Source organism: Cherax quadricarinatus, chromosome 38 (genome assembly GCF_038502225.1).
Source record: "Cherax quadricarinatus isolate ZL_2023a chromosome 38, ASM3850222v1, whole genome shotgun sequence".
Taxonomy (NCBI): domain Eukaryota; kingdom Metazoa; phylum Arthropoda; class Malacostraca; order Decapoda; family Parastacidae; genus Cherax; species Cherax quadricarinatus.
Window position 1 is genome coordinate 8,446,042 of NC_091329.1, and position 18,960 is coordinate 8,465,001.

Sequence of the window (18,960 nt, forward strand, 5' to 3'; positions counted from 1 at the left end):
AAGAGACACTGCCCGAAGCTGGACCATGAAAGGAAAGGGACAGGGAGTAAAATAAGTCTCTTTGTGAATATAATTTGTTATAATATTCGCCAGGAAACAGGACAAGAGTCTTAATCATATGGCTGACCCGTTTATATATTTTGTAAATAGAAGCCACAGGTATCTCGGTTGGCAATGCACTCGTTAGTTTAATACCTTTATTATGCACCCCATATCCATCCTCTGGGGGGCAGTAGACGCAAAATGGGGGGTATAGCCTCAAGACTTCAGATATTTTATCACTAACAGTGAAGTGTTAGGCATATCCTGTAGGATATCCATGAAGGTGTCTCTGAAAGGTTGAATGCTTGGGAAATAAGTCTGTCTGACTTTTTTGAGTTATCCTAGGTTATCTACACATATGTTACTATGTAGGATAATTTGTGTAACTGTATTTGTGTGTACCTATACCTAAATAAACTTACTTGAGCTCTCCAAGAAACAGCATTCCAGCACTGTCTCCACACACTTTGCATTTTGCATCTCTATACAAACCATACTGCCAGCGATACTTAGAACCTAGCCTTAGTCTAACAATAATAACATCTTGCAATCTACTGGCCTGATTACTTTCTCCATAAATATGCTTACTTTGATACATTTCATTATGGCTGTCAATTGATGTGTTAGTTCCTATTTGCACTGTTCTGCCTTCTTTCATATCGTTTTCTAGTTCTTTTCTGACAATATTTTGTTTAAATTTCTATTCGAGAAACCAAAATTGTATTCGACATTCTCTGTATTTAATAGGATGCTGTATAGCCCTTGTGGCTTAGCGCTTCTTTTTGATTATAATAATAATAATCTATATTTAATGCTTCTTAGCTAGGTTATCAACTTTATCATTATTCCTGAAGGCTTATGTAAGAGAAAAACTAACTGGTCGGCTGCCGTCAACACTGACTCGTGGGCCGTATCAGATTTATTCTTGAAATAGTGGAGCGTCGCTTCTACCACTGCCTCATCCAATTCAAACCACTTTTCAGTCGCCTTGAGACTAAAGAAATACTTCGTTTCCTCCTTAGTGCTCATCTGTATTTTCAGTTTCCATTTGTGTTCCTTCCTATCTGCAGCCTATTGAGGCCTCTCTGGAAGATATCACTATCTTCTCATGTTCTTCTTCTTCTCATTTGTTTTGCATCATCAGCAAACGGTGGTAGGTCATTCACGTATATTAGAACAGTAGTGGCCCTAGTAATGAACCCCGCGAAATCCCACTCATTACTCTCACACTCTTACGACTCAACCATTCAACGCCCCCGCCTCACCCACCACCAAACTCCCAGCGCTACCCCAACTGTAGTGGATACTTTTTCCCTCCCAGCCCACGTCAGCGATGACACTGCAGGGACAGCGCCGTGGGGTTCGACCGCGAGGCGCCTGTCAGGTTTGCCACAGGCAGTGTACACTCAGTTCCTCAAGCTTCAACATCCGTGCACACGGTGGATGTCTGGGCACCTGGAGGGCTCCAGGTGGGAACAACCAACAGCCCCTCCCAGCAGACATGGGTGACAGCTGCTGAACCTTCACCTTTACAGAGGGCCTGGGATCTACAATCAACTTGGCGTCCACCAGGACGTTCACACGTCCCCAGGGCAGCTCTCCCTCGGCCTGCTAGCGGAGTCGCTGACCTCTTGGACCTCTTAGGGAGGGTCGATGGTGCTCCTGCAAGCAGAAGATCCTGGCGCAACCTGCTGCTGTTTGCAATGGCTGTCTGGCTGTCCTGCCGAGGAGGGACAGGCACCTAACAATATCTGTTGTTGGGGCAATGGATGAATTCCCTACAATGTTTGTTAATTGCTCATTACTCTGTAATTTGTTCATGATTGTAACCATGTATGGACGTGTTTGTTATTCATTACCTTTGTAACTTGTCATGATTGTGGCCAGCTCTACCTTTAGCTCATTACCTTTGTAACTTGGTCATGATTGTGACCAGATCTAGTTCATTACCTTTGTAACTTGTTCAGCTATCAAAACTTTGGAGTAAAGTCCCTGGACCCATTATGTACCTCTGTAATCTTCTGACTACCGCCCACAGGATGGGTATGGTGTGCATAATAAAGATATTAAACTAAAAGTAAACTACTCTCAGTCTGTCTCATTCCTTACTGTTAGTTTTTGCCGTTTATCATTCAGGAACTCACTAACACACTGGAACACTCTGCGTTATAATTCAAGTTGAAAGGTGGAACCAGGAGCTAGGATTCGACCCATGCAATTACATATAGATGAGTATACATACACACAATCCGGAGTGATGTAGTGGAGGCAGGATCTATACATGGCTTTAAGAAGAGGTATGATAAAGCTCATGGAGCAGGGAGAGAGTAGATCTAGTAGCGACCAGCGAAGAGGCGGGGCCAGGAGCTGTAACTCGACCCCTGCAACCGCAAATGTGAGTGCACACACATGCAAAAAAAATAAGTGTCAACACAGTCTAACCATTGACCAGACAACACATATGTGTGGAGTCCCGGCATCAAGGTAGATTATCAAGGATACTTTTAGTCAAGAGGTAATTAATTAATAAGTGAACTGAACATTGCGGTATTCTTCTTTCTTCTTCTTCTTCCTCTTCTCCTCCATAGTCCCTTTCACTGTTCTCTTATAACTCAAAACCAGAAGACACTTCCTGCGTCGTGGAAGATAATTTCAGACCCTGGCCATGACCACATAATGCTTGAACCTGTTAATATTAATTGCTTGCTCACACCAGCCATTAGTTTCCATTGGCAGGAAGCGTGAGACAAAGCGGTTAAGTTTAATATGTTTATTATGCACCCCATACCCATCCTGTAGGCGGTAGTCAAAAGATTACAGAGGTACATAATGGGTCCAGGGACTGGGCCTCAAAGTTTTGATGGCTGAGCAAGTTACAGAGGTAATGAATTCACAATTTACAAAGGTAATGAACTCCAGGTAGGTCTAGTCACAATCATGACAAGTTACAAAGGTATTAACAGATTATAGAGGTACACAATGGGTCCAGGGACTAGGCCCCAAAGTTTTGATGGCTGAACTAGGTACAAGGTAATGAACTCACAAGTTACAAAGGTAATGAATACTGTAAGAATGGTTACTTGCGTTTATACATGGCTACAATCATGAACAAATTTTAGAGTAATGAGCAATTCACACTTCCACACCCGGTCACAACTGTAGTGAGTTATTGGTGCAAATATTGATTGTTGAGTCACACACACACACACACACACACACACACACACACACACACACACACACACACACACACACACACACACACACACACACACACACACACACACACACACACACACACACACACACACACACACACACACACATACACAAACTCATACACACACACACATTCAGTGGGAGAGGGAATTGACAGGAAAACCAGTACAAGAAATGATGGACTATGTAGCAACAAAATGCAAGGAGGCAGAGGAGAGGTTTGTTCCCAAGGGAAACAGAAATAATGGGAAGAACATAACGAGTCCTTGGTTCACCCAAAGGTGTAGGGAGGCAAAAACTAGGTGTACTAGAGAATGGAAAAGGTACAGAAGACAGAGAACTCAGGAAAATAAAGAAATCAGCCGAAGAGCCAGAAACGAATATGCACAGATAAGAAGGGAGGCTCAGAGACAATATGAAAATGACATAGCATCAAAAGTAAAGACTGACCCGAAGCTGTTGTACAGCCACATCAGGAGGAAAACAACAGTCAAGGACCAGGTAATCAGACTGAGGAAGGGTGATGGGGAATTCACAAGAAACGACCGAGAGGTTTGTCAGGAGCTCAACACAAGATTTAAAGAGGTATTTACAGTGGAAACCAGTAGGACTCCAAGAAATCAGAACAGGGGGGCACACCAGCAAGTGCTGGATGAGGTACACATAACCAAGGAGGAGGTGAAGAAGCTGCTATGCGAACTTGACACCTCAAAGGCGGTGGGACCAGACAACATCTCTCCATGGGTCCTTAAAGAGGGAGCAGAGATATTGTGTGAGCCATTAACAAAGATCTTCAACGCATCATTTGAAACTGGGCAACTCCCTGAGGTATGGAAAATGGCAAATGTAGTCCCAATTTTTAAAAAGGGAGACAGACATGAGGCACTAAACTACAGACCTGTATCACTAACGTGTATAGTATGCAAGGTCATGGAGAAGATCATCAGGAGGAGAGTGGTGGGGCACCTGGAAAGAAACAAGTGTATAATTGACAACCAGCACGATTTCAGGGAAGGAAAATCCTGTGTCACAATCCTACTAGAGTTTTATGACAAGGTGACAGAAGTAAGACAAGAGAGAGAGGGGTGGATCGACTGCATATTTTTGGACTGCAAGAAGGCCTTCGACACAGTTCCTCACAAGAGGTTACTGCAAAAGCTAGAGGACCAGGCACACATAACAGGAAAGGCACTGCAATGGATCAGAGAATATCTGACAGGGAGGCAACAACGAGTCATGGTACGCGACGAGGTGTCAGAGTGGGCGCCTGTGACAAGCGGGGTTCCACAGGGGTCAGTCCTAGGACCTGTGCTGTTCTTGGTATATGTGAACGACATAACGGAAGGGATAGACTCAGAAGTGTCCTTGTTTGCAGATGATGTGAAGTTAATGAGAAGAATCAAATCGGACGAGGATCAGGCAGGACTACAAAGAGACCTGGACAGGCTACAAGCCTGGTCCAGCAACTGGCTCCTTGAATTTAACCCTGCCAAATGCAAAGTCATGAAGATTGGGGAAGGGCAAAGAAGACCGCAGACACAATATAGTTTAGATGGCCAAAGACTGCAAACCTCACTCAAGGAGGTGAGTATAACACCGAGCATATCTCCTGAGGCGCACATCAATCAGATAACTGCTGCAGCATACGGGCGCCTGGCAAACCTACGGATAGCGTTCCGATACCTCAGTAAGGATTCGTTTAAGACTCTGTATACCATCTACGTCAGGCCCATACTGGAGTATGCAGCACCAGTTTGGAATCCACACCTAGTCAAGCACGTCAAGAAATTAGAGAAAGTGCAAAGGTTTGCAACAAGACTAGTCCCAGAGCTACGGGGATTGTCCTATGAAGAAAGGTTGAGGGAAATCGGCCTGACGACACTGGAGGACAGGAGGGTCAGGGGAGACATGATAACGACATATAAAATACTGCGCGGAATAGACGAGGTGGACAAAGACGGGATGTTCCAGAGATGGGACACAGACACAAGAGGTCACAATTGGAAGTTGAAGACTCAGATGAATCAAAGGGATGTTAGGAAGTATTTCTTCAGTCATAGAGTAGTCAGGCCATGGAATAGACTAGAAAGTGATGTAGTGGAGGCAGGAACCATGCATAGTTTTAAGGCGAGGTATGATAGAGCTCATGGGGCAGGGAGAGAGAGGACCTAGTAGCAATCAGCGAAGAGGCGGGGCCAGGAGCTGTGACTCGACCCCTGCAACCACAAATAGGTGAGTAGGTGAGTACACACACTCATACACATACACACGCACACACAAACACACACACAAACACACACGCACACACACACACAGGAGCTTGGAATCGACCCCTGCAATCTCAACTAGGTGAGTGCACACACACACACACACACACACACACACACACACACACACACACACACACACAGTGATTACATAGTGGGAACACTTCACTCTGGAGGTCCCAAGGTGGTAATAGCAGTGATGTATAACCCACCACAGAACAGCAGGAGGCCAAGGCAAGAGTACGACGAGAGCAATAGAGCGATGGTTGACACACTGGCTAGAATGGCCAGAAGAGCTCATGCATGCAGGGCAAAGCTCCTGATCATGGGTGACTTTAACCACAAGGAGATCGATTGGGAGAACTTGGACCCACATGGGGGCCAAGATACATGGAGGGCTAAGATGATGGAGGTGGTACTGGAGAACTTCATGTACCAACACGTAAGGGACACTACAAGAGAGAGAGGAGAGGATGAACCAGCAAGGCTGGACTTAGTATTCACCTTCAGTAGTGCAGATATCGAGGACATCACATATGAAAGACCCCTTGGGGCCAGTGACCATGTGGTTTTAAGCTTCGAATACACAGTAGAGCTACAAGTGGAGGGAGAAGCAGGAAGGCCAGGACGAATGAAGCCAAACTACAAGAAAGGGGACTACACAGGAATGAGGAACTACCTGAACGGGGTTCAGTGGGACAGAGAACTGGCAGAGAAGCCAGTTAATGAGATGATGGAATATGTAGCAACAAAATGCAAGGAGGCTGAGGAGAGGTTTGTACCCAAGGGTAACAGGATTAATGAAAAAGCCAGGATGAGCCCATGGTTTACCCAAAGGTGCAGGGAGGTAAAAAACCAAGTGTGCTAGGGAATGGAAGAAATATAGAAGGCAAAGGACCCAGGAGAATAAGGAGAACAGTCGTAGAGCCAGAAACGAATATGCACAGATAAGAAGGGAGGCCCAAAGACAATATGAAAATGACATAGCAGCGAAAGCCAAATCTGACCCGAAACTGTTGTACAGCCACATCAGGAGGAAAACAACAGTCAAGGACCAGGTAATCAGGCTAAGGAAGGAAGGAGGAGAGACAACAAGAAATGACTGTGAAGTATGTGAAGAACTCAATAAGAGATTCAAAGAAGTGTTCACAGAGGAGACAGAAGGGATTCCAGAAAGACGGAGAGGTGGGGCACACCACCAAGTGCTGGACACAGTGCACACAACCGAGGAAGAAGTGAAGAGGCTTCTGAGTGAGCTAGATACCTCAAAGGCAATGGGGCCAGATAACATCTCCCCATGGGTATTGAGAGAGGGAGCAGAGGCGCTATGTGTACCCCTAACAACAATATTCAATACATCTATCGAAACAGGGAGATTGCCTGAGGCATGGAAGACAGCAAATGTAGTCCCAATCTTTAAAAAAGGAGACAGACATGAAGCATTAAACTACAGACCAGTGTCACTGACATGTATAGTATGCAAAATCATGGAGAAGATTATCAGGAGAAGAGTGGTGGAACACCTAGAAAGGAATGATCTCATCAACAGCAGCCAACATGGTTTCAGGGACGGGAAATCCTGTGTCACAAACCTACTGGAGTTCTATGACATGGTGACAGCAGTAAGACAAGAGAGAGAGGGGTGGGTGGATTGCATTTTCTTGGACTGCAAGAAGGCGTTTGACACAGTTCCACACAAGAGATTGGTGCAAAAACTGGAGGACCAAGCAGGGATAACAGGGAAGGCACTACAATGGATCAGGGAATACTTGTCAGGAAGACAGCAGCGAGTCATGGTACGTGGCGAGGTGTCAGAGTGGGCACCTGTGACCAGCGGGGTCCCGCAGGGGTCAGTCCTAGGACCAGTGCTGTTTCTGGTATTTGTGAACGACATGACGGAAGGAATAGACTCTGAGGTGTCCCTGTTTGCAGATGACGTGAAGTTGATGAGAAGAATACACTCGATCGAAGACCAGGCAGAACTACAAAGGGATCTGGACAGGCTGCAGACCTGGTCCAGCAATTGGCTCCTGGAGTTCAATCCCACCAAGTGCAAAGTCATGAAGATTGGGGAAGGGCAAAGAAGGCCGCAGACGGAGTACAGTCTAGGGGGTCAGAGACTACAAACCTCACTCAAGGAAAAAGATCTTGGGGTGAGTATAACACGAGGCACATCTCCTGAAGCGCACATCAACCAAATAACTGCTGCAGCATATGGGCGCCTAGCAAACCTCAGAACACCATTCCGACATCTTAATAAGGAATCATTCAGGACCCTGTACACCGTGTATGTTAGGCCCATATTGGAGTATGCGGCACCAGTTTGGAACCCACACCTAGCCAAGCACGTGAAGAAACTAGAGAAAGTGCAAAGGTTTGCAACAAGACTAGTCCCAGAGCTAAGAGGTATGTCCTACGAGGAGAGGTTAAGGGAAATCAACCTGACGACACTGGAGGACAGGAGAGATAGGGGGGACATGATAACGACATACAAAATACTGAGAGGAATTGACAAGGTGGACAAAGACAGGATGTTCCAGAGATTGGACACAGTAACAAGGGGACACAGTTGGAAGCTGAAGACACAGATGAATCACAGGGATGTTAGGAAGTATTTCTTCAGCCACAGAGTAGTCAGTAAGTGGAATAGTTTGGGAAGCGATGTAGTGGAGGCAGGATCCATACATAGCTTTAAGCAGAGGTATGATAAAGCTCACGGCTCAGGGAGAGTGACCTAGTAGCGATCAGTGAAGAGGCGGGGCCAGGAGCTCGGACTCGACCCCCGCAACCTCAACTAGGTGAGTACAACTAGGTGAGTACACACACACACACACACACACACACACACACACACACACACACACACACACACACACACAAAACACACACAACTACACTCAAACACACACACACACACACACACACACACACACACACACAAGGTGGACAGAGATAGGATGTTCCAGAGAGGGGACACAGGGACAAGAGGTCACAACTGGAAGCTGAAGACTCAGATGAGTCACAGGGACGTTAGGAAGTATTTCTTCAGTCATAGAGTTGTCAGCAAGTGGAATAGCCTAGCAAGTGAAGTAGTGGAGGCAGGAACCATACATAGTTTTAAGAAGAGGTATGACAAAGCTCAGGAAGCAGAGAGAGAGAGGATCCAGTAGCGATCAGTGAAGAGGCGGGGCCAGGAGCTGAGTCTCGACCCCTGCAACCACAATTAGGTGAGTACAATTAGGTGAGTATACACACACACACACACACACACACACACACACATGCACATATGTGGTAATGCTTTATTTACAGCTAGCAAAGTCAGGGTATTTCTCCAGAATGGTCTGTAATATACCACTGTGGATAAAATACTTAGCCATTTCTTGAACACTTCTGAGTGAGTTGTTTCTAAATTCATTAATTTTATCGCACTCCAGTACATAATGACGCAGGGTGTGACAATAATCCATCTGGCAAAGTTTACATTTCGTTTGGTCTACATCTGGTGGTGGTGATTTAACCTGCCAAAGATACTTGTAACCCAGCCGGAGCCGGGCGGTAGTGACATCCAAGAGTCTGCTTATTTTGTTGGATGCACCATAGACATGTGGCTCCTCCTGCATGATAGAATGATGATAGATGGACTCACTGGTGACAATCTCTCTGAGCCTTAAGTCCATAAAATTCAGCTGAAGTTCTTTTCGTATTATTGTTCTCAAACTACTACCTGACAAGCCAAGATTGTAATCTACTCCCTCTTTGAAAGCATACAGCTTAGCCAATTTATCAGTTCTATCATGCATCTGAAGACCAATGTGAGATGGAATCCACAGCATGTGCACTCTGACTCCACTGTCCACAATCCTACCATACCTGTGTCTGGCTTCTGACACAAGCATGCCACAATTTATGCTTAATGAGTTGAGAGCATTTATGGATGACAGAGAATCAGTTACAATTAAACTGTCAATCTTTGATACATAGATGCATTTCAGTGCAAGGAGTATGGCAAACACTTCTGTCTGAAGGGTAGAGGCCCAATTATTGATGCGTGCTCCAATTTCTTTAAGAGAGCCATCACTCTGTACGACAACAGCAGCACTACCAGCTGCACCAGTGGATTGGTGAACAGAACCATCAACGTAAATAATTTGCGAGAGTGTGTGCTGTGTGACTAAGTTATCAATACAGCTTAAGGCCTCATGTTTGGCTTCAAGGCGAAGTTTTGGTTGTGATTTAAGAAGTAGTTTGGGGGGAAATGGAGGAATGGTAGTTTGGAATGGGGTAATATTCCATGGAGCGGAGAAGTGCCGCTGTTGCCTTACTTGACATAGATCATGTATCTGATTCATGCGGAGGTCGGTTCCAGTCTTTTCGATCCATCTGGAGGAGCGTTCACCAGTGCTGAGGAAAGTTTGGAGGGCTTCGGTGGAGGGGTTTGAATGAGCTTGCCTGAGCATATTAACCCCAATTAGGATATTTCTTTCAGTAACACGATCTCTGATGCTTGGAATATCAAGTTCTTTTTACATATTTAAAATTTTGGCAGTACGAGGGCATCCTAGGATGATCCTCATTGCTTCGTTCTGCAGTTTTTCCAGCCCTCCAAGCTTCCAGTCAGACACAAGAGCAAGTAGTGGCGCAGCATAATCAACCAATGATCTAATATAAGCAAGATACATCATTTTCACAATTTTAACATTAGCACCATACCTGGGGTGAAGCCCTGCCACAACTCTAAGTGCTCTTAGTCGTTCTTTGTATTGGCGACAAAGTCTTGTTACAACAGGTCCAAGTAGTGGAACCTCAAAGCCTAGATACCTGTATCTGCTTACATATTCTAGAAGAGACCCATCATGCAATTGGATCTGACGAACTGTGCCTCTCTGTCGAGGAGGACGCCTATTGAGTATCTTTGTTTTATCAGTAGAGATTATCAACCCCAGGTCCTGACACGAGGCTAGTACATGATTAAGAATGTTTTGGGTGTTGGAGAATCCGGTGGTGTGAATCATTATATCATCAGCAAAACTAATCACATAATTATGGAGCTGACTAGGCATAGCATTAAGTAATGCATTAATTAGAATATTGAACAGTGTGGGACTGAGCACACCTCCCTGTGGGGTTCCTAATTCAAAGTCTTTAGTTACACTTCTATGTCCCTGGAACAACACAGACGATTTTCTGTTGGACAGGTAGCCTTTAATCCAGCGGAGAAGCCATCCTCCAACATCCATTCTGGCAAGTTCACTAATTATTACATGTCGGTTGGCTACATCGAAAGCAGATTTAAGGTCAAGGAAGGTAGTGTAGGAGCTGTCAGTGTGCAGGGTGAGAAAGGTGGCTATGCAATGATGCACGCTCCTTCAATGCATGAAACCATGTAACCGGGGAGACAAAAATTGTTTGATTCTGTACATGAGACGATTAAGAATCATTCTCTCAAATGTTTTACACAAGCAGCTAGTAAGAGATATTGGGCGAAATGCATTTTGTTGATTGGGCTTAGGAATTGGAATGATGAGGCTGTTGGTCTAAGATTGAGGGAGCTCCCCAGTTACATAGCTCATGTTATATAATTCAAGTAATGGATTACCTGGTACTCGACACAGCAATCTGAGTATGTTGTAAATAATACCATCCTCACCAGGCGACGTGGAGTTGCCCTTAGTTAGCGCTGCATCAAGTTCATAATTAGTGAAAGGAATGTTGCAATCATCGACTGGTCCGGACCCTTGACTGGAGTTTACCTGGAGAGAGTTCCGGGGGTCAACGCCCCCGCGGCCCGGTCTGAGACCAGGCCTCCTGGTGGATCAGAGCCTGATCAACCAGGCTGTTGCTGCTGGCTGCACGCAAACCAACATACGAGCCACAGCCCGGCTGATCCGGAACTGACTTTAGGTGCTTGTCCAGTGCCAGCTTGAAGACTGCCAGGGGTCTGTTGGTAATCCCCCTTATGTGTGCTGGGAGGCAGTTGAACAGTCTCGGGCCCCTGACACTTATTGTATGGTCTCTTAACGTGCTAGTGACACCCCTGCTTTTCATTGGGGGGATGGTGCATCGTCTGCCAAGTCTTTTGCTTTCGTAGTGGGTGATTTTCGTGTGCAAGTTCGGTACTAGTCCCTCTAGGATTTTCCAGGTGTATATAATCATGTATCTCTCCCTCCTGCGTTCCAGGGAATACAGGTTTAGGAACCTCAAGCGCTCCCAATAATTGAGGTGTTTTATCTCCGTTATGCGCGCCGTGAAAGTTCTCTGTACATTTTCTAGGTCGGCAATTTCACCTGCCTTGAAAGGTGCTGTTAGTGTGCAGCAATATTCCAGCCTAGATAGAACAAGTGACCTGAAGAGTGTCATCATGGGCTTGGCCTCCCTAGTTTTGAAGGTTCTCATTATCCATCCTGTCATTTTTCTAGCAGATGCGATTGATACAATGTTATGGTCCTTGAAGGTGAGATCCTCCGACATGATCACTCCCAGGTCTTTGACGTTGGTGTTTCGCTCTATTTTGTGGCCAGAATTTGTTTTGTACTCTGATGAAGATTTAATTTCCTCATGTTTACCATATCTGAGTAATTGAAATTTCTCATCGTTGAACTTCATATTGTTTTCTGCAGCCCACTGAAAGATTTGGTTGACGTCTGCCTGGAGCTTTGCAGTGTCTGCAATGGAAGACACTGTCATGCAGATTCGGGTGTCATCTGCAAAGGAAGACACGGTGCTGTGGCTGACATCCTTGTCTATGTCGGATATAAGGATGAGGAACAAGATGGGAGCGAGTACTGTGCCTTGTGGAACAGAGCTTTTCACCGTAGCTGCCTCGGACTTTACTCTGTTGACGACTACTCTCTGTGTTCTGTTAGTGAGGAAATTATAGATCCATCGACCGACTTTTCCTGTTATTCCTTTAGCACGCATTTTGTGCGCTATTACGCCATGGTCACACTTGTCGAAGGCTTTTGCAAAGTCTGTATATATTACATCTGCATTCTTTTTGTCTTCTAGTGCATTTAGGACCTTGTCGTAGTGGTCCAATAGTTGAGACAGACAGGAGCGACCTGTTCTAAACCCATGTTGCCCTGGGTTGTGTAACTGATGGGTTTCTAGATGCGTGGTGATCTTGCTTCTTAGGACCCTTTCAAAGATTTTTATGATATGGGATGTTAGTGCTATTGGTCTGTAGTTCTTTGCTGTTGCTTTACTGCCCCCTTTGTGGAGTGGGGCTATGTCTGTTGTTTTTAGTAACTGTGGGACGACCCCCGTGTCCATGCTCCCTCTCCATAGGATGGAAAAGGCTAGTGATAGGGGCTTCTTGCAGTTCTTGATGAACACAGAGTTCCATGAGTCTGGCCCTGGGGCAGAGTGCATGGGCATGTCATTTATCGCCTGTTCGAAGTCATTTGGCGTCAGGATAACATCGGATAGGCTTGTGTTAATCAAATTTTGTGGCTCTCTCATAAAAAATTCATTTTGATCTTCGACTCTCAGTCTGGTTAGCGGCTTGCTAAAAACTGAGTCATATTGGGACTTGAGTAGCTCACTCATTTCCTTGTTGTCATCTGTGTAGGACCCATCTTGTTTAAGTAGGGGCCCAATACTGGACGTTGTTCTCGATTTTGATTTGGCATAGGAGAAGAAATACTTTGGGTTTCTTTCGATTTCATTTATGGCTTTTAGTTCTTCCCGCGATTCCTGACTCCTAAAGGATTCTTTTAGCTTAAGTTCGATGCTTGCTATTTCTCTGACCAGTGTCTCCCTACGCATTTCAGATATATTGACCTCTTTTAGCCGCTCTGTTATTCTTTTCCGTCGCCTGTAAAGGGAGCGCCTGTCTCTTTCTGTTTTACATCTACTCCTCCTTTTTCTTAGAGGAATAAGCCTTGTGCATACATCGAGTGCTACCGAGTTAATCTGTTCTAGGCATAAGTTGGGGTCTGTGTTGCTTAGTATATCTTCCCAGCTTATATCGGTTAGGACTTGGTTTACTTGGTCCCACTTTATGTTTTTGTTATTGAAGTTGAATTTGGTGAATGCTCCCTCGTGACTAATCTCCTTATGTCGGTCTGGGGCTCCGCGCATACATGACTGAACCTCAATTATGTTGTGATCTGAGTATATTGTTTTTGATATGGTGATATTTCTTATCAGATCATCATTGTTAGTGAAGATGAGGTCTAGTGTATTCTCCAGTCTAGTAGGCTCTATTATTTGCTGGTTTAAATTGAATTTTGTGCAGAGATTTAAAAGCTCGCGTGAGTGTGAGTTTTCATCAGAGCTGCCTCCTGGTGTTATTTCTGCAACAATATTATTTGCTATATTCCTCCATTTTAGGTGCCTTAAGTTGAAATCCCCCAGGAGCAAGATAGTCTGTTTGCCGCAGCTCTGTCATACGCTCTCTGGCAGCAGCAAGGGCAGTTTGGAAGAGCCTCAGCATTCCAGGGGTACGATGTTTTCTATAGGCTAGGCCTAGTCTGCGAGCAGTACGTTTCAGTGTACGAAGTTTAGAATCATTGTAATAAGTATGGTTTTTGAAGGAGGTATGATTATTATGGAAGTTTGTTGGGTTTAGAGTACCAAGAGGTTTCAGTGGCGGCTCTAAGTAGTTCTGAATACTGCTCACAAGATCATTGTTAAAGGTCTCTACAGAGGAACACTCATAGGAATTATACCAGTCAGTCACATGTGCAACAAAGTCATCATGCTGATGAGTGGGAACATTAAAACGTTTCCGTTTGAATATCCCACCAGGAAGGATAGTATTACAAATATCTAGTGAGGTTAGCCTAGGGAAATGATCAGACACTATATCTGTTACAATGGAAGACTCACAGCTGGCAGAAGTAATGTTGAAGCCCAGGCACAGATCAAGGACGCCTCCATAGATATGTGTGGGTTCAAGATCACCTACAATTTTGACATTATCATGACTGTTTAAGAGTGACAACAGTTGATTACCATTACGATTACCAAACTGTGAGTTTCCAATGCTTTTGTGTCTCGCATTGTAATCGCCAATAATAAGAGTAGGCTCAGAATGAGCACAAGTTGGGAGCTCCAAGTAATTAAATTTATCAGCAGGAGCATACAAGTTAAATATGTTGAGAGCAGAGTTCCCTATATAAATCCTAACACCGTGATATTGTAACCCCTCTGTTTTCTGTGGAAGCCCGTTTGTTTGATTTATTGCAGACTACACACAGCTTCATAATGATTTGATTGAATGGTTGATTTACTGTAATTCTACTAGCAACCTCTTGAATACTCTATTAATAACCTCTTTAAGTAAAGCTCTAGCTATCTGTATTTCTATTTCTAACTGTACTTTTATATCAGGACAGCTTACCGGAGTACGCTCCTGGAGTTTGTTTTATATTTATTGTTTGTGTTTATAAGGGCGCCTACAACCCCATCCGTTTACAGTCTGCTTTATTGTCCAACGAATCCGTTTGAAACCGGCCAAGGTTCGACCAGTCGAGGGTTCGGTCCAGTCGAGGGTTCGGAGCCAGTCTGATCTGATCAGTGGGTCACTTATTTAAAACATACTGGTCGGTGATTTGGGCTAACACATGAAGGATCTACTGGAAAATTCTACCCGAGTAATATGTTATTTGATTGATACAAAAGTATAACTTGCGTGTTGAAGAAACCGGTGACTGCTGGCAACTCCTACAGTGACGAACGGTCGAGCCTCAACCCTTGTTTATTAATCGCTGTATCTATCTTTTCTAGTTTTTCTTTTTGGCCTCCACCACAATAAATGCTATATTATCACTATAGTTGACTGGTGGAAATTTTGGAGGAGGGACGCTTTTTCTGTAGTAATAATTGCTTCTCGTTGTGTATATTGCGACCGCTGGTAACTACAGGTTATATGAAATTCACAGTAACGTCTGGTATTTCAAGAAAAAGAAACTAATGAAAGTCACTCCACTCCACTAAGTACCATTATAATACTGGTTAGTTGCTACTACAGCACTGTATTCTGCTATTCACTGGTATCACTAGATTATATGCGAGTACACTAGCAGGCCAGGAAGATTATTAAAAACAGCTGACCTGTGGTAAGTTTCTGGCGACTTCTGGCACCTGCCTCTATAGGCTTATCACTTCATTTACAAATTCACCTGTTTTCAAATGATACTTTAGCCTTTATCATCTATATACTAGGGAGCCACTGTAGTATACACTATAACACTATGTATACACAATGCTATCAGGGAGACTTTCTTTCCTCTGACAAGAAAAGTTCAATTATTATTATTTTTTCACACGGCACCCAGGCCTATGATTCCCCTCTGGTAGTAAACTCTGCTAGGTAGTGCACACTAATTCTCCTTTTTTGACTCAGTATATAATGTTTTCCGCCCAAGATTGGTTCCAGGTGCTAGAGGGATATATCGTATAGGATTGATGACACAAATTAAAGTTCTAGCACGTAAGAGCGACCGTGAAAACACGAGAAAACCCGGAGCACAACGAGGCACGCTGACACACACACATCAACCCCTGCAGTCTTCAAGCTGGCACTGGACAAGCACCTAAAGTCGGTTCCTGACCAGCCGGGCTGTGGCTCGTACGTTGGTTTGCGTGCAGCCAGCAGTAACAGCCTGGTTGATCAGGCTCTGATCCACCAGGAGGCCTGGTCACAGACCGAGCCGCGGGGGCGTTGACCCCCGGAACTCTCTCCAGGTAACTCCAGGTAAACTCCATGTAATAATGTCTCTTCTGATCGGCTTCAAACCCTAAACGCTGACGTATCATAACTCGAAGTATTTCTGTATTGATTTTGTTCTGTGTGGGTGCCCAGCTGCCATTATTTAAGAATTTTTATCATACTGGATTTTCGTAAGAACCAGTAAAGTATTGTTTATAGGACTGTAGAGAATATGAAATAATTTTTTTTTAAATTTATTGATAATAGGCTTTCCTATTTTCCGTATATGGTTCTCTCCGAGATAACAAGAGAATGTTTCTTCAGTTTAGCTTCACAGCTACAGCTTCTTAACGGAAGGTTTGAATTACATTTGGGCAATGAATGTCCCAATTTACTGTTTTTATTGAAAGAATTGGAACATTAATTTCCATATGATGACTTGTGGAAGCCTTTTCTGATTCACTTCAGATCTTCACTGCTGACATTTAACTGCATTAGAAACTCAAGTTGCACTCTGCACTATTTCAGTCGCTTGCATTGAGGTAGAAGCGGCTGGGGTTATGCAATACTGGGATACTGTCTTGGATGTGAAACGTACCCAAATACATCTATTACATTAAAGGAGAAGCGCTAAACCTGTAGAGACCATACAGCACCTGGGGAATAAGAGGTATCTGGTACGGCTCCGTAAGTAGTTCAGCTGTTAAAACTTCGCGACCCACTCCCTGGACCCATTATAAACTTCTGTAATATTTTAACTACCGCCCACACCATAGGTTTAGGGGTGCATAAAGATATTAAACTAAGCCAGACTTCTTGGAAGAGAAGACGTAGTAAGCAGTTCCAGTTCCTCGGACCAGGACCCTTCAGCAATGGAAATAAGTCACTGACTTTTTTGGGTTATCCTAGGTTCTCTACACATATGCTGCTATGTATGATAATCTATGTAACTATATTTGTGTATACCTAAATAAACTTACTAGCATCAATGCTAGCCTTCCGTCCCTCGCCTTGAAGAGCGGAACAGGTCACAGGAGGAGCTGGGAGAGGCGAGGAACACTCAGTTGCGGCTACTCAGCCGCTGGAGGAGGTGGTGCTGTCCTGGAGCAGTTTCATACTTGTGTACACCACGTTCTCTGAGTAGGTACACACATAGCATGTACACGTTATGTGTGATCACCGCGTTTTTCTTGGTAAACCTCGTTCCGTGTGTGGATACTAACGTACTCTGGTACTATACTTTGTTATATGTGTACACACCAGCCTAGTCTTGTACAGTACCGTGTTCCATGTGTACACTAGCCTACTCTGGTACTGTACCTTGTTATGTGTGTACACTAGTTTACTCTGGTACTATACCTTGTTCATTGTGTACACGCCAGCCTAGTTTGTACAATACCTTCTCCCATGTGTACACTAGCCTATTCTGGTACTATACCTTATTCCATGTGTACACCAGTCTACTCTTGTACCACGCATTGTTCCGTGTGTACACACCACGCCTAATTACCTATGCGTACATTACTCACCCATATGTAAACTACTTCATATGCACACTACGGCATATGTGCAAAACGCCTATTTCAGGAATTATGCTTATGGTGTTGTATAGGTGATGTGTAGGCCTCGTGTAGTCGATAGTCTTCAAACATAAAGCAACACTCATCAACTGTTTACTTTATAGTTACAGTATTCTTTTAACTTCGAAATATTTTGATCTCCATTTGCTTCTCCCTTTCCATTATCGTGATTGTGGTAGTATGCGTGCATGGGACTAGTGTTGCTTTAGTGATTGTAGCGTTAATATGGTTATCAACAAGTGATCGCAGTGTTTGTGATGATTGTGCACAAGTGATTGTAGTGTTTGTGGTGGTTGCGCAGCGGTGATTGTAGCGTTTGTGGTTGCGCAGCGGTGATTGTAGTGCTTGTGGTTGCGCAGCGGTGATTGTAGTGTTTCTGTGGTGGTTGTGCGAGTGATTGTAGTGTTTCTGTAGTGATTGTGCGGTAGGGATTGTAATGTTTTTGTAGTGATTGAGCGGCAGTGATTGTAGTGTTTCTGTGGTGGTTATGCGGTAGTGATTGTAGTGTTTGTGTGGTAGTGTTTACAGTTTCTGTGGTGGCTGTGCGGCAGTGTTGAAGTGTTTTGTAGTGTTGTGGTGATTGTGGTAAGGATATTGGTGTTGTGGTGGTATGGTTGAAGTATTGCTATGGTGGCTGGGTTAGTAATGATCAATGTGGTGGCTGGATTATATATAGCAGTGATTCTGTAGTGGTTGGAATAGCAGTGATGCTGTGGTGGCTGGGTTATCAGTGATGCTGTGGTGGCTGGGTTATCAGTGATGCTATGGTGGCTGGGTTATCAGTGATGCTATGGTGGCTGGGTTAGCAGTGAAGCTATGGTGGCTGGGTTATCAGTGATGCTATGGTGGCTGGGTTAGCAGTGATGCTGTGGTGGCTGGATTAGCAGTGATGCTGTAGTGGCTGGATTAGCAGTGATGCTACAGTGGCTGGATTAGCAGTGATGCTATAGTGGCTGGATTATCAGTGAAGCTGAGGTGGCTGGGTTAGAAGTGATGTTATGGTGGCTGGTTTAGTATTGATGGTATGATGGCTGGGTTATTAGTGATGCTGTAGTGGCTGGATTAGCAGTGATGCTATAGTGGCTGGATTAGTGGTGGTTATGCGGTAGTGATTGTAGTGTTTGTGTGGTAGTGTTTACAGTTTCTGTGGTGGCTGTGCGGCAGTGGTTGAAGTGTTTTGTAGTGTTGTGGTGAT

General features: G+C 44.4%; 1 protein-coding gene across 5 annotated transcripts in view; it reads left to right on the forward strand.

The window, feature by feature from the left end:
* The first annotated feature begins 17,258 nt into the window (after positions 1-17,258).
* Positions 17,259-18,960, forward strand: part of LOC128692842 (G-protein coupled receptor GRL101) — a 104,285-nt gene continuing 102,583 nt past the window's right edge. For all 5 annotated transcript variants that reach the window (XM_070092072.1, XM_070092075.1, XM_070092076.1 and 2 more), the window contains exon 1: positions 17,259-17,325. The gene's annotated coding sequence lies outside the window, so the exon portion shown is untranslated. The remainder of the gene's footprint in view (positions 17,326-18,960) is intronic.